The sequence below is a fragment of the Panthera pardus genome, unplaced genomic scaffold, assembly GCF_024362965.1.
Source record: "Panthera pardus isolate Hobbes unplaced genomic scaffold, ASM2436296v1 HiC_scaffold_16, whole genome shotgun sequence".
Lineage (NCBI taxonomy): Eukaryota > Metazoa > Chordata > Mammalia > Carnivora > Felidae > Panthera > Panthera pardus.
The window spans coordinates 25751822-25768303 of record NW_026526721.1 but is presented as its reverse complement, the minus strand read 5'-3'; positions in this window follow the sequence as shown (position 1 = coordinate 25768303).

The window sequence follows — 16482 nt, the reverse complement described above, 5'->3', positions numbered from 1 at the left end:
CATGTGTAAAATTTGTGGGGTGATACCTCCAGGAAGATGGGTGTCAGTCAGCCTCCCAGGGCTCTGCCTATCTTTTTGTGCCATGGTGAGGCATCCAAGAGCAAGACAGAAGTAGTAAAGTATCTTAGACAAGGCTAGTAAGTGACCTGAGGTCCCAGAGTGGTATGGGAGGGAATATCACTGTTGTCTGAGCTCCTTGGGAAGGATATGGCAATGACTGAATAAGGGCCAAGTTCGAGGGGTCATGAGGTTGAGGCCCAGTGATGACCTGCCAGTAGCCTGAGTGATGAATGACCTGGAACTAGGTAAGCTGTGTATCTCACAGAATGTTGATGTTGATGGATGACACCTCACATCTCCAGCCACTCTCTTCATCCTGACATCCGGGCACAACTCTGCAAGCCCCTGGCACTTAAACTTGATCCCAGGGAACAAGAAGGATAAATGTTTCAATTAGGGTAGTGTGTGAGCACCCACCTTGGGTGCAGAATTTAATGAGGTGCCAAAAAAAGTTAGAAGGGGGAGGAAAACATCGTTCTAAGGGTCAGATACAGGGAAGGTGAATAGAAGGGAGGGTGTTGATCGAGAATGGTTTTTGCGGTGGATTTAATGAAGTAGGTCAGTACGTCTAATTGTAAGTACAAGTTTATAATATAACTCACCCATATGATTCCTCAGCAAAACCCAAAGTGAGCAAAGAATTTAATCTCTTTGTTTTCTTTCATTTGTGGATGTGCTTATGTATTTTTTTAAAATAATTACATATAGGGCATTTCCAATTTTTTTAATTTTTTTTAATGTTTATGTATTTTTGAGAGAGAGATACAGAGCGCAAGTGGGGGAGGGATAAAGAGAGGAAGACACAGAAAACAAAGTGGGCTCCAGGCTCTGAGCTGTCAGCACAGAGCCCGACATGGGGCTCAAACCCACAAACCGTGAGATCATGATCTGAGCAGAAGTCAGACGCTTAACTGACTGAGCCACCTGTACGTACGCCCCAGTGTGCTTATGTGTTTTCATTGTCAAATGGACCAGTTGATTCTCTAGTTGGTTTCTTTGTGACATACAATGTCTGTTTAAAGTATCTTCTTATATGATAAATATAGCACTTTATAGATTTTTGAAATTCCAGCTCCTCCTCTCCCCACCTTCATATTTGCCTTCACTCATTTGTCCTTTCCTCTGTTCAGGCAGCTATGCCATTCTGTGCCCATTGTTTGGATAGGAATGTGGAGGGTAAAAGTTTGGTGAAATCAAATTTGTTTCTATTCTGTTTTCTTTGTTTGTTTTCTTCCTCAAAATGCTAGGCCTCTAGGGAATAAAAAGGCAGCGTTGAGGATTAGAGGAGAGTAGAACTTCTCCAGACAGATGGCAGAACTTCAGATGAATTTGTGGAATCTTTGGCTAAAGGTATCTATGTCTTGCTCTTTAGGAAGAGCAATGGAGAGATGGAAAGATGCAATGTGTTTCTATTTCCTGGTTGGATCTTCCTGACTTATATACTATGCTGCCTATATTTGAACTCTATAAACCTGGAACCTAATAATAGTTTATAATCACTAGTGGGTGGTTTACATATGTAGGACCACTAAGAAAATTAGTATGACTATTCTCCTAAAGTTTCATATTTGGAGGCAGTGACTTCATGGCATGTCTAGAGATGAGGCACCTTAGACAGTCACACAGATGACCTTTACCCCAGCATGATATGGATATAAAATAACTCTCCATCCTCGGGAATCTTTCAGAAGTGGCAGAGATTGTGTTGGTCCTGAAAGGAACATGCAGAGAAGGAAATTTATTATGAAGAATTAGATTATAAGATTATGAAGATTATGGAAGGTTATGGTGAGCCCAAATATGCAGTGAGGTCTGGCATCCTGGAGACCCAGTGGTACAGATGAAGTCTGAAGCTAGTCTGTTGAAGAATTCCCTCTTACCAGAAGCCAGAAGGCTGGCCTTTTTTTTTTTTTTTTTTTTTTTTTTTTAAAGGTATGCTCTGTGCCTGGAGTGGAGTCTACCACAGCTCTTGAACTCATGACTCTGAGATTAAGACCTGAGCTGAGATCAAGAGTTGGACACTTAACTGAGTAAGCCCTCCCAGGCACCCCAGGAAGGCAGGCCTTTTGTTCTATCCGTGCCTTCAACTGATTGGATTAGGCCCACACACATTATGGAGGGCAAACTGTTTCTCTCAGAGTTCACTCATTTAAATGTTAATGTCATCCAAAAAACACCCTCCAAGTTGATACACAAAATTAACTAGGATAGAGGGTGTTTGGCAGAAATGATGTGTGCCCCTTACAAGTTGGGGCACAATCCTCTGTGCTTGCTCTCTTTGGCAGAGGGAAGCAGAAGGGAGGCAGAGGATCTAGAATAGGATTGTAAGTCCTCGTGGATGAAGGAGCCACTAGATGGAAGAAAGCTGGGTCCCTGAAAGACTGGATGAAACAGAGCCTTCATTCCACCTCTGTCTCTCATTGAACTGTGATATGTGTGAGGTAGAAGCAGATTTTGTGTTAAACTGGGATTTTGGAGGTTGTTTATTAAACTGAGAGTCAGGAATTCTTCGGAGAGCGTTAACTCAGAGATAAGACAAACTAGGGGTAAGAATTATAAAAAGTAGCCTGGAGCCCAAGACCCTAGGAAGCCTGGGGTAATGAGTGTATTAGTTGGGAGACTTGGGCAACCAGACCAAAGGGAGGGGGCACTAGGTACCTGGATGGGGTGGAAGAAAGAGGAAAGGAAAGCACTGAATACCCTCCAGGTGCTCTGTTCCATCCATTCTGCAAGAGGGGCAACTTCAGTAAAGCCCACCTAATGCGACCTCTAGTGGTTACTTGGAGCTATAATTCAACACATGTATCTGGAGCAGTGAGGGCAGCAGAAAATCTGAAAGTTGATTCCCAATTCTTTCACTTTCAAATTTTAGAACTTTTGAACTATGCAGGCAGAGAGTTCTTAATACATATTAATGGTTTGATCACTCAGGTGGAGAAGGAATGAGGATGAATGCACCGGGGGCCGGTTTCCTGATAGCTGGCTTTTATGCTGTGTGTAAATTTGGTTACATACTTGAAGAATCAGAGAGAGGATCATACGGCAGACAGAAGAGAATTACGTGATTCATCAGTTTCTCAATCAACTTTTGGCATAAATCAGAGAAAGTACATAGGAGGTTCTAAATAAATCTTGTTGAATAAATTTGGGATTACTGATGATATGATTTCCTTCTCTGTTGTTGTGGATTAGGAAAGAGACTTAATAGAAACAACACTATTTCCAGCAAAATAGGAACAAATTTTAAATTCAACTGCAAGTAGAAGAATACATTTATTTATAGTCAATTTGAATGATGCCTCTTTTTTTTTTTTTTTTTTTTCAGTGTATTTTATATTGGGAATCCAGGACTATGAATTGGTAACACACTTTCTGAATACCTTTGAATAAATGATTATTCCATGCTAGTTGTCTGTAAAGGGCAAATAGCGGACCCAGTAACTTCTATTGGTTAATATGGAAGCTTAATATTGCAGTGATTATAAGTTATTTGAGATGTTTAGAAGGCAATTTGTATTGCAATAATTATTATTTTAATTTGTGGCTTGTTCTAATCGGTTCCAATAAGCATAATATAGTGAGAATATCAAAAAGTGACCAATTAGTAGGTGTAATGATTCTTGACTCTCTCAAGAGGGCAGCAAAACTGCACAGCTGCGTTCTCAAAAATTAGGATGAAAATCCTAAAAACCAGTTCAGACATTCCCTGACCTGATCATTTATATGAGTCCAACTAATTAAACATAATATTGTGCTGAGATTTGTATTGGCATTTTATGGACGTTTAACCTTTCCTTTGTGAAACAGAAGAAAATCTTTTTTTTTTCCTCCTAGTTTAAAGAACTATACTTGCTTGGGGGTCTCGAAATGCATTGTTTAAACAAGGCTGAATGTTGTTTATATAAAATATTGTGGATAACAAAGTAAGCAGTTTTTTTTTTTTCTTCCTCCCAGTTACTTGATTCGTGATCAGGTGATGGTTGCACTTGACTTTATTGGGTCATTTTGGAACTTGCCTCTCCATCTATGATCTATACCCGATAGAAAGACCTTCAAAAATGCACATAATCCAGAGTGAAGAAAACTTGAAAATTGACCCTTGGACAAAGGGGAAATGGGAGAGAATTGAACACACCTCTGCCCATCTCCATAGAAAGGGATTTGGTCCTTCCCTGTTCCTGGCTCTCCAGGTACCATTCTTGCACCTTGAAGGTGGTCAAGTGATTCTGGAAAGGTGTTACCTAATAATGATTCAAACTCTTTCTTCTCTCTAGTGTATTTACATTTAATAAGGATTTGTGAAGATAAGAATATTTTCAAGGTTTAAAGGAATGAATCATAGAGTGGTAGCATTCTGTGCTTAGCAGGCTTATCCTTTGTGTGCAGGAAGCTTTCAATAAATAGTTGTTAAATGATTAAATAGAGACCTAAAAGGATAAGTTAAAGGTAAGGCTGCTCTTTTACCTGTCCAAAGTACAGAATAGAAATTCTCTTCCTTTTTGTGAGGCTAACTTTGATGGGAGGAAAATTTAGTTTATTGTAGTTGGAAGAATCACAGGTTGACTCAGGCAGAATATTTGATGACTCTTCATTACCTTATATTAAATAGGTTGACTGGGATCAAAGCAGATTTAATAGCATGGTCCCACCATGAACAAACTTAATGTTTAAGTTCAAGGGATTGTTCTCATCTTTCAACTCCTTAAAGGTTCAGTAAGAATTAAATTTTGTAAGACTTAAATTTGTATTTATTAAGCACTTACTCTTTGCAAATCCCTGTGCTAATTCTCTGCTGAAATTTACTACACAGAATAAAAAGAATAAGCTATACCCCCATCTCAATGAATTTATAATCTCCCTGGAGTTCCAAGACAAGCAAACATGAAAACATTGATAACCATAAAAGGTATAGATCACTAATGCAAATGACTGAGTGGCATGCCCCTGGATTAAAAGGGTTCTGAAGAAGAGGAGGTCAGTATAAGTTCAAGACCCTGGGGAAGGCTACACACAGAAAGGGGGACTCGAGCCAGCTCCTCCTAGAGCACAGGCAATCTTCGGATACAGCAAGGAAGGGAGGGTGTGCTGGAATGAGAAGTTTATATAGGGATGTATATAAGGATGTGATGAGTGTGGTAAATCCAGAAAACAGACTGGAGCAGAACTGTGAACTGGAAATATGAGAAATATATGGCTATAATTATAAAGGTTTTGGGGACTGAAGCTGTAGAAGAAGATGAATTACCTAATATTCTTGAGTGGGTGAATAATGAAAGGACAGCCATGTCTCCAGAAAATTAACCTCTCTCCACTTCCATTGCTGTAGAACCCATCAAGGGCCTGTGGAATAGCAGGAAGAGGAGGAAGGTTTGGGGTAGGTAGGGATAGAAGGAGCTGTTTATTTCCGAGCTGTCACTATTGCAGTTATTAAGCTGGGTTATATTTTCAAACCTATATGATGATGTGTATTAAGAAAGTACACTTATAAATAATAAATCTGTGTTTCAGTATCCACATTAAGATAGTATTAGTGGAAGATTCCAACCTGGACCCCGTATATGTATCATAGTCCACAGTCACTAGAAATCTACTTAAAATAAAAGATGAGATCTAATGATGGTATGATTGTATTTTTCATGAAGGAGCTGTTTCTAACATCAAATACTGGTAAAATAATGGTTTGTTGGAGGGAAATATACCCTTTAATAGAAAGCCAACACTTTTGTCAGGAACATTGTTGTTATTGTTCTAAATGGAAATTTATTACAGAAGCAATATTTTTTTCCTTGAAATGAATATATATTGCAGAAATAAACAGGATACTTTTATGCATCAAACTAATATCTTTGCCAGATTGCTATTATGCACTTTCATGATATGAATATTATCACTGATATTCATCAGTTTTAAACTAGATTTCACTTGAAGCTGCAAATTTGCCATTTTAATGACATTTGAAAAGTGATTTTCTCATAGAAGAGTACAAATAAGTACAATACAATAGAATACATGGGTGAAAATATGCCACAAAATGCTGGGAGTAGGCTAAATAACTTATTAAAGCTTTGGAGTTAGAAATATTTCACCACCTAATGGAATTTAGTAAACAGGAATGGGAGATATTTCATTTATACCCAATTCATTCATTCATTTCTCTCTCTCTTTCTTTCTTCTTGCTTCACCCTTCACCCAACCCTCCTCCAACCCTCCTTGTTCTCTAAATTTTCTAGATTTTTCAGTAGAGGTTGTTTACACAAGTCTTTTAAATTTGGACTTATTTTCAGCCATAATCCTTTCTTCCTTTCTTGCTTTATATTCAAGCCACTGCAAGAATTTGATTTTTTTCTTATAGTGTTTTAAGGTATGTCATTTTTTTTTGTTTTTCTAATTGTAAGCAAGAATATCATATTACTTGGTCCCTTTTAGTTTTTATTGTTATAATATTTTTTCATAAATATCCTCATATTGTCTCCACTTTCTATAATGTTGAATGGCAATATCTGTATATCACTCCTTTTTGCTTTTCCTATCACTCAAATATTCCATTTCCTACTTGTATTATCAACAAAGGAAGTTTATATGCATATGTTTTCTTTCATGTTTTCTAAAATATTCAAAATTGTATGCTTAAAATAATTTTGCAATTTAAGTACTTCAGGTATTATTCCTATTTTTAAAATTTGGAAGCCAAGGCATGAGAGGTTATGCCAATCAATAAACATTTATTGAACACCTTGAATGGGTCTTGGGAAGCCCTCAGTGTTAAGGGGAACCAGAAGAAATAATGTGTTGGGGCACCTGGGCGGCTCAGTTGATTAAGCATCCGACTCTGGATTTTGGCTCAGGTCATGATCTCATGGTTTGTGAGATTGAGCCTCATGTGGAGTTCTGTGCTGACAACGCAGAGCCTGTTGGGATTCTCTCTCCCTCTTTCTCTGCCCCTCCCCCACTCGCACATGCTTGCTTTCTCAAAAATAAATAAATAAACCTAAAAAAGAAAAAGAAATAGTGTTTGGAATATTTTAGGAATATTTCCTGAGACTAAATTTGCATGTACCACTAGAGAATATTAGTTTCTTCATATACTTTGTTCTTTTTTTAAATGTTTATTTATTTTTGAGAGAGAGAGAGACAGACAGACAGACAGAATGTGAGTGGGCAAGGAACAGAGAGAGAGGGAGACACAGAGTCCAAAGCAGGCTCCAGGCTCTGAGCTGTCAGCACACAGCCTGATGCAGGGTTTGAACTCAGGAACTGCGAGATCATGACCTGAACTGAAGTCGGATGCTTAACCAACTGAGCTACCCAGGCACCCCTCATATACTTTATTCTTGATGGTTATGAAAGTATGACAAAGCTCTATTGAGATTTTAGACTGCCTATTAGCAGGACCAGCAACAACACCTAATCTTTATTGAGGGCTTATTACTTTTCATGTATTTACTCATTTAGTCATTAAAACAACCATACGGTATAATCGTATTAATGTAATCCTCAAATAATACTATGTAGGAAAAGAAAGTTTTAAGTAATTTGCTAGCAGTCACCCACTTTATAAGCGGTGGGGCCATTGATTTGAACCCAGTTAGTTTATCTCTAGAACTGACACTCTTAACCAAATTTACCTTTCCTTACTTCGTATTTCCTCTATATTGTCCACGAAGCTCACTCTGGTTAGGAGCATGACTATCTCATGGTGTGCCTTAGAGAATTATAAATTTCTTTATATCAGAGGTATTAAGATTTATTTGGAAATAGCCAAACATCAAGAACTGAAATGACAATTACTGAATTATTCTTGATTACAAAATATATACAAGTATGGGATGCAAGGTGCACAGAAAGTAGGAAGGGGTGTGACCGAGAACATACACAGAGGAGTGATCTTTGGAGAAGGGGAGGAAACATTTTGGGAGAGAAGGGTAGGCATAGAGATACCTATGCACTAAGATGTGGACAGGGGTTGATAAAAGACAAGAGTTTGATGCTCCCAGTGCTTCAAATTCCCACTGATGCAGAGGAAATCATCAGCTAGAGCTAGAAGTAGTGAAAAGGGCAGGTGAAAGTGAGTAAAGAAGAAATTTTGAACTTGCCGTGGACAGGATTACAAGATTGCTGAGTATGGAGGGCCCATCTGAAGTTAGACTGCATGGATTTGTAATGTGTACAGTCTGAATAGCTCTCTGTCTCTCGCAATAGTGTTCAGTGACCTGAAGACAGGCAGAAACAGCTCACAGTGAGGGTGATCCAGGTTTGTGATTTTTATGGATTAAGTTATTTGCCCAAAGTCATACTTAGAGTTCTTTCTGATTGGTTGTCATTGTTTTTTCATAAAAATACAATGTCTACCCACAGACACATTTTATATTCCTGCAGTTCTGATAATCTTCATAGTGACTTGAAATTCATCTCTCTAACCACTGGAGCCTAGATTTATTTTTTTACACTTGACTGTTTATAAACTATGCTTTTAGTTTTTGGGTAACTTTCCTACTTTCTCACCTTTCATTTTGCTAGGTATTTCAGATAACTTTTATTGGTAGAAAACTTTTTGTGGTTCTTTATAAAAGTTTATTGCCTCATTTAATTCATCAGTCAGGTAATTAGCAATCATTATTAAGTGACTAATATGTGCCAGGTGCTATGTGAAAGGCCAAGGATACAAAGATAAATGAAAAACTCCAGCTGGGAGGTGTAAACAGAACCAACCTACAACATCAGAAAAAGTATAACTTGAAGCTTCTTAAGCTCCTAAAATGTGTATAACTTGTGTTCTAGTGGGTGTTACTTTCATTTGTTATTGAGGAATACAGTTCTCTGAAAATACCTCTCCTCCCCCTCAGTCCACACATGTGTATTATTGTGTTGCTTTTCTTTTTTTTTAAATTTTTTTTTAACGTTTATTTATTTTTGAGACAGAGAGAGACAGAGCATGAACAGGGGAGGGGCAGAGAGAGGGAGACACAGAATCAGAAGCAGGCTCCAGGTTCTGAGCCATCAGCCCAGAGCCTGACGCGGGGCTCGAACTCACAGAGCATGAGATCGTGACCTGAGCTGAAGTCGGATGCTTTAACCGACTGAGCCACCCAGGCGCCCTGTGTTGCTTTTCATCAAATGTGGTTGATCACTGCTTAGGTCCTCGCTGATCAAACTAGTTGTTGACACCATCTTATCCCCCTAGGCACTATAATCTTTCCACTGGGTTTTGTCATGTTTGTGCAGGATTGCCGCCCCACGTATGGGCTGTCCCAGTGTCCACTGGTGTACTGGAACCTTTGAGTGTTAAAATGGTTGCTGTTCTATCTTGACAAGAAGGCAGAGTTCTGTTTTCCTGTTTCATGTTACATTTATTTAGAGGAGAACCAATGCAGTGTGTATTATGCCTGGCAATTGATATGGAAGTACGTTAACTACTACTTATCTATAACGCTTATAAGCCCTGATTTTATTATCATTTTTTAAAATATTTATTTTTTTTTTTGAGGGAGAGAGAGAGAGATAGTGAGGGAGGGGCAGAGAGAGAGGGAGACAGGGAATCCCAAGCAGGCTCTACAGCTGTCAGTGCAGAGCCTGATGTGGGGCTCAAACTCATGAACCGTGAGATCATGAACTGACCTGAAACCAGGAGTTGAATGCTTAACCGAATGAGCCACCCGTGCACCCCAACCCCTGATTTCAAATAAAATCAGCTGAAACCCATATTCTATGCTTTGTGAAAGTCTAAGCTCTTCCAAAAATACACAAGGGCATATGGACATAATAGGCACCTCGGATTCCAGTTTACTGCCTCTGTTGCAGTTTTGTTTCTACGCTAATTTTGTTTTTTAAAAAAGCATTGTTTAAATGTGACACATTGCTCCTTATCAATATCTACAAAGAATCTATCCTCACACAATCCTGAAAATTTATTTATTGGAGATGGGGAGAAATGCTTACAGTTTTTAAATGTAAACAAACTAAAATTGAACATTACAAACTCTTATTCATAAAAGTCTGCCACTGGGCTTTCTTCACCACCCAAACTCATATCACTCTTTTTTTTTTCCCTTCTCTGCACCTTGTCACTTACCTCTCCTACTCCATGCAGAAGGAAATACATTGTTCACACTGTCCTATGAATAAAACCAAGTATTCATGTTGGTTGCCTTGGTTTTTCTTTCAGAATCTCTCCCTTTACTCTATGAGCTTTGTCAAACAAGATCTTTTCCCAAAAGCTTTTCTCCTGAGAGAATTCTAGGGCCAGCTCTTATGATCATGAAATGTGTGGCCCTATTGTAAGCCTAATAATTCCATGAATCCAAACAACATGACAAACTGAGGTGTATGAATTGGTACAACTACTTTGGGATATGATTTAGCAGGACCAGCTTTGTGGGTGAGTGCCCTATGTAATCAGAGAGGGCCCTGAGATTGGAAGGGCCGCCCCCTTGTTCTAATGGTCTACTATTTGTCTTGAAATTCTTAATAATTTGTGAATTTTCTGAAACTTCACATTTCACTGGGCCCAGAAAGGAATGTAAGTAGTCCTGCAGTTTGGTGTTATCTATCAAAGCTGAGCAAACCTAGTGACCTAGGGATTTCACTCCTAGGTAAAAATGCAGCTGAAACTCATACCCATATTCACCAAAAGATATTACAGAAATATTGATCTCAGCATTATTCATAATAGCCACAAAGCTACAAACAATCCCATTTCCATCAGCAATGAGTGAACATATAAATTGAGTTATATTCATACAAAGAAATACTTTATAGCGGAGAAAATTAATGACCTACTGCTACAAATTGTAGTGGATTAATCTCAGAAACATATATTAGGGAAAAGAAGAAAGGCAGTAGTTCCAGATTCCATTTATATAAAGTTTGGCAACAGGCAAAATTATATTACAATGCTAGAAGAAAGCATAGTGACTGATTTTGGGGAGCAGAGGGCTATAATAATTGGGAGGGAACATTATGGAGGCTTCTGGGGTTCTGCTAATATTCTGTTTTTTGACCTGTGTGTAGGTTACATGTATGTCACTTTATAAATCTGTACATTTATGTTTTATACACCTTTTTGATATGTCTTATATATACAAAAAATAAAATAATAATACCTAGCATGACATTGTTACCACGGGAAATCAGAGTTTATCTGTTGGGAGCTAGGTAGAAACTCTTTAATAATCTGTGATTTAAATAATTCAATTTATTAATAGGAACTCTTCCTGTTGTAAAGCACACCATCAGATTCCCAAGACTCACTGAATGTTTGTATCTAGTAAGCTTCTCTCTTGTGTGCCTTTTTAATAAACCAACAAGCTTCCATTTGAATAAGATGAGGACATCTATGGCAATAAAAATGTATTCATTCTACTTATAAAATGGGGAACTATTAATAAGGCCTTAATAGATTTTTCATGGGACTTCAGGACCAGAATGAAGATAAGCCTCTGGAGGGTCTGGGATAAGAAAGGAGAAAGCCAGCATGGACTGATTGCCATTTCTTATCTCTGCATAATTATCTGCCCCACTTCATTCTTCTGTCTTGGGTTTTCTTTTTCTTCTTCTTTTCTTCTTTCTTTCTTTCTTTCTTTCTTTCTTTCTTTCTTTCTTTCCTTCTTTTTGAGAGGGAGAGAGTGCAAGTGAGAGAGGGGCAGAGAGAGAGAGAGAGAGAGAAGCAGGGTTCACCTGAAGTGGGCCTCACGCTCACCTGATGCTGGGCTCGAGCTCACCCCAAGCAAGGCTTGAACTTATGAACAGTAAGATCATGACCTGAGCCAAAATCAGATGCTAATGACTGAGCCACACTCTTATTTTTCTTATACTGAGAGTCACACAGCAGTAATACCTTCACAATAATCCATTCTGTATGATCCAAAAAGCTTGTTTCTAATGCTTAACTGACATACGCATACACAGATTAAGGAGCAGGGCATCAGCTCCTCTAAATACTCAGGATGGCACAACTGCCCTGTCTTTCTGATCAATGAATTGATCTTGATTCATAATGTGAAGGAAATATTGGCCAAGTCTTGTATGAAAAGGTGAAAAACAGGAATAATATTCCAATGAAACCTCCACTTATAAGCAACATGGCATTTCAAATGAATGGTTAAAAGGTTAATTTTTTAAAAAATCACATTGGGACATTTGGCCATCCATTTTGGGAGAAAAGTTAGTTTTCCTACCATACACCAGTCATTAAAAAAAATGCAGGTAGATAAAGTACGTAATAATAATATAAAGACCTTAAAAAAGCAAACAAACCCACAAAGACTATAAATATAATAGAATTTGTTTAGAAACATGGGCAAAAGGAATGGTTTTTAAACATAATATCAGAAAACATAAAGAAGAATATTGATAAATCATATCACATTAGAATTAAAAGCTTAAAATTTTAAATTATTATTTATTTTTGAGAACAAACACACACACACACACACGCGCGCGCGCGCACACACACACACACACACACACACAAACAGGAACATGTGGGGTTGGAGCAAAGGGAGAGGGCAAGAGAAAATCCTAACTAGGATCTACACTTAGCACAGAGCTGGACTTGGGGCTGGATCTCATGACCATGAGATCATGACCTGAGCAGATGTTAAAATCTTAATGTTGACTAAAGACACCATATAAATTTTCATTCATTCATTCATCCATCCATTCATTTATTATTTTAATTCTAGTATAGTTAACACACAGTGTTATGTTAGTTTCAAATGTATAGTATAATGATTCAATAATTCTATACATTACTCAGTGCTCTTTGTGGTAAGTGTACTCTTAATCCCCTTCACTTGTTCCACCCATCCCCCTACCCCCCTCCCCTCTGGTAACCACCAGTTTGTTGTCTATAGTTAAGAGTCTGTTTTTTGGCTTACTTCTGTTTTTCTTTGTTTTGTTTCTTAAATTCCACATATGAGTGAAATCATATGGTATTTGTCTTTTCTCTGACTGACTTATTCTAATTAGCATTATGCCCTCCAGATCCATCCAGGTTGTTGCAAATGGCAAGATTTTTTTCTTTTTTATGGCTGAGTAATATTCCATTGTGTGTGTGTGTGTGTGTGTGTGTGTATATATATATATATATATATATATATATATATATATATATATCACGTCTTTATCCATTCATCTGTTGATGAGCACTTGGGTCATATTCATAATTTGGCTATTGCAAATAATGCTGTAATAATAATAGTGGTGCATGTATCTTTTTGAATTAGTGTTTTTGTATTCTTTGGGTAAGTCCCCAGTGGTGAGATTACTGGATTGTAGGGTAGTTCTATTTTTAATTTTTTCAGGAACCTCCATATTGTTTTCCACAGTGGCTGCACCATTTTGAATTCCTAACAATAGTGCACAAGGGTTTCTTTAAGACACCATATAAATTTAAAAACAAGTATAGTGATCAATTTTATATGTCCACTTAGGTAGGTAGGCTCTGATCCCCATTATTCAAACAAACATGAATCTAGGTGCTGCTATGAAGGTGTTCTGAAGATCTTATTAAAGTCCTAATTAGCTGACTTTTAAGTAAAGGAGGTAATTTTAGATTATGTGAATGGGACTGATTTAATTCTTTGAAGGCCTTAAGAGCAGAACCAAAATTTCCTTGAAGGAGAGGAAATTCCATGCCATGGACTACAATTTCAGTTCATTTGGAGAGACCCACACTATGGATTTTGGTCTTATCTAGGCAGCCTCAACAATTGCATAAGCCAGTTCCTTGCAATAACCCTGTTATCTGTGAAAATTATTATTAAGAAGGAATAGGTTTCAGAATAAAAAATTAAAATGACAACTTAAGAAGGAGAAATCACTAGCCTAATAGAAAATGGACAAAGGATAGATTTCAGTTATCTGTTGTGTAACAGACCTGAAACCTCCCAGGTCCAAGCAGTCGCTTATTTAATTTGTCATCATCCATAGGTTGGTAACCTGGGAGAGTCTGATCCTGGTTTCACCTGGGATCACTCAAGCTGCAGTTATCTGAAAGCTTCTCTGTGGCTGGAGGGTCCAAGTTGTCCTCACCCAAATGTGCAGCAGTTGGTACTGGATGTTGGCTGAGACTCCTCAGTTCTCCATGTGATCACCCATCCTCTGGTAAGGTGGCCTGGCCTTCTTCATAACACTGAGGTGGCAGCATTCCAAGAAGATGAGAATGGAAGCTATAAGAGTAGAAGTTATCTTTGGGGAGATACAGGGACAAGCTAGGCCAAATTGTCAATTGAAAGGAATTTTGATCTTATCTGAAAAGTTTTAATACTTTAATATGTAGTCATGGTTTACCTGTGTAATTAAAAAATATATGTTTATATAAATATTGCTAGAGACTGAATAATCGTATCCCCACCCTCCCTCTAAATTCATATATTGAAACCTAATCCCCAATGTGATAGTATTTGAAGATGGGGCCTTTGGGAGCTGATAGGTCATGAGAGTGGAGCCCTCATGAATGGATTAGTTTCCTTACAAAAGGAATCCCCAGAGAGTTCCCTCTCCTCTCTGCTATATAAGGACACAGCTAGAAAACAACTGTCTGTGAAATAGGAGGCGGCTCTCACTAGAAACTAAATCTGTCGATAAATACCCTGATCTTGGACTTCTCAGCTTCCAGAACTGTGAGAAACAAATTTTTGTTGTTGATAAGCCACGCAGTCATTGGTATTCAGTTACAGCAGTCTGAATGATTTAAGATACATATATATAAGCATATATACAGATACACACACATACACACATGGAGAGAGAGTGAGCGTACAAGAGACAGAGCTTGCTTATTTTTCAGTAATCTTAATTCTTTGCCTATATTGACTCTTTGTCATCTCAACTAAAGTTGCCAAAAGGTGACAGCTGATCCACACCTTTTGTTATTTAACACTATGCCAGTAATGGACTTCTCCATTCTCTGTCCTAGCTTCCAAGTGGAAGAATAATTACATAGGATGCTCAGTATGATACATGAGGACAAATTCAGGGTGGTTTGGTGTTAGGATCCCACTTGTGCTTAAACAAAGACAATGCTGTATTTTGGGTCTTTACTGAGAAGAGAAGTCTATGTTACTTCTCCATCAGACCATTAGCCTCTGAACTTCATTTTTTGGGTTGCATTCTGAGATCTGGATGTCAGACTTACTGATGACTATGCCACAGTTTGTAAGAAACAGTAGGCTCTCTGAAGGCACTGCAGGTTGGACCTATTTCTGTTGCTGTGCATGATGTTTCAGGCACAGTAAGTGTACTGAGCCTCTTTTATTTCGACTAAAATGGGGCAACACTTTTCTTTGCACTTGGCAAATATATAAACAAAGGGAAGTACTTCTAACTGGAAGAGTTTGGTCCAGTATTACAATGTGTACCCACCAAATTCCTTCATATCCATGTTAAAAATGGGCACCAATTATATTAGAATAGGATTTGCTGAAAACAAAACCAGGAACAAAAATGCTTGCAGGAAATGTGCCATGATAGATCTGATGGACAATAAAGAAGAAGGGCTTTTCCTTCCTTCATTGACAGCAACCTTTCGGTGAAGTTATTTCACCATGAACCTGACTTAATATATACTGTACTCTCTGGGGTAGGAAAATTGCTCCTAGGGAGGTGGAGGATGGAGGACAGATGATTTAAGTGGCACAGAAGAAAGGTAACAACTGCAGCCTGGATCGACCACTGCTTAGGGCTCACAGCCCAATTCAAATTGAGTAAAACAAAGACTCTACTAGTAAGGAAGAGGTAGAAAGGAAAAAGTGACTTTGTAGGTATCTTTAAAAATCTTGGACCCTGAAGATTGTGTTGTGAGTTGTCTTTACACAACTCTGATGATGTACTCTAACAGCCAGAAGCAGGATGATTCTCTGGTGCAGAGTTTATGAATGTCTGAGAAATTGGGCAGTTACCAGATAAGTGGAGCACAGATTTTTATTTCTCCCTGGGTGTCATGAGCAGGTTGCAGAATGAGATGAAAGTGAGCTTGTGAAAAATTGTTATCTTTTTCTCTTAGAAGCTGTAGCAACATCTTGTGTGTGAGGACCTGATATTATTTGATATGAGGTGGAGAACTTGAGAAGTCAGAGGTTAAAAACAATTTTGGGGGCCTTTCCAAAGGAGCCCTTATTTTCAAAGGAGCCTTCCTTAGGCCAGTAATTGAATTGCTCATTTGGGACCATAAATTCTTGATGTGAGAACTGTGGAATTTTCTCTTTACTATGTATGTTTATTTGTCCTGGTGTGGAAATTAGTCTTGAAAGGATGTTACCAGCTAATGCAGATTATTATGCTTCTGAGGGTTATGTTGTCCCTGTAGTTTCCTTTTGAGATACAAGGATGCTTGACCTTTCCAAGGTTAGAAAGAGCAGAGTTTAGAGATCAAGGTTTATATAACCATTAAAAAGGCTCTTGGTATATATCCTCCCTGCCCCA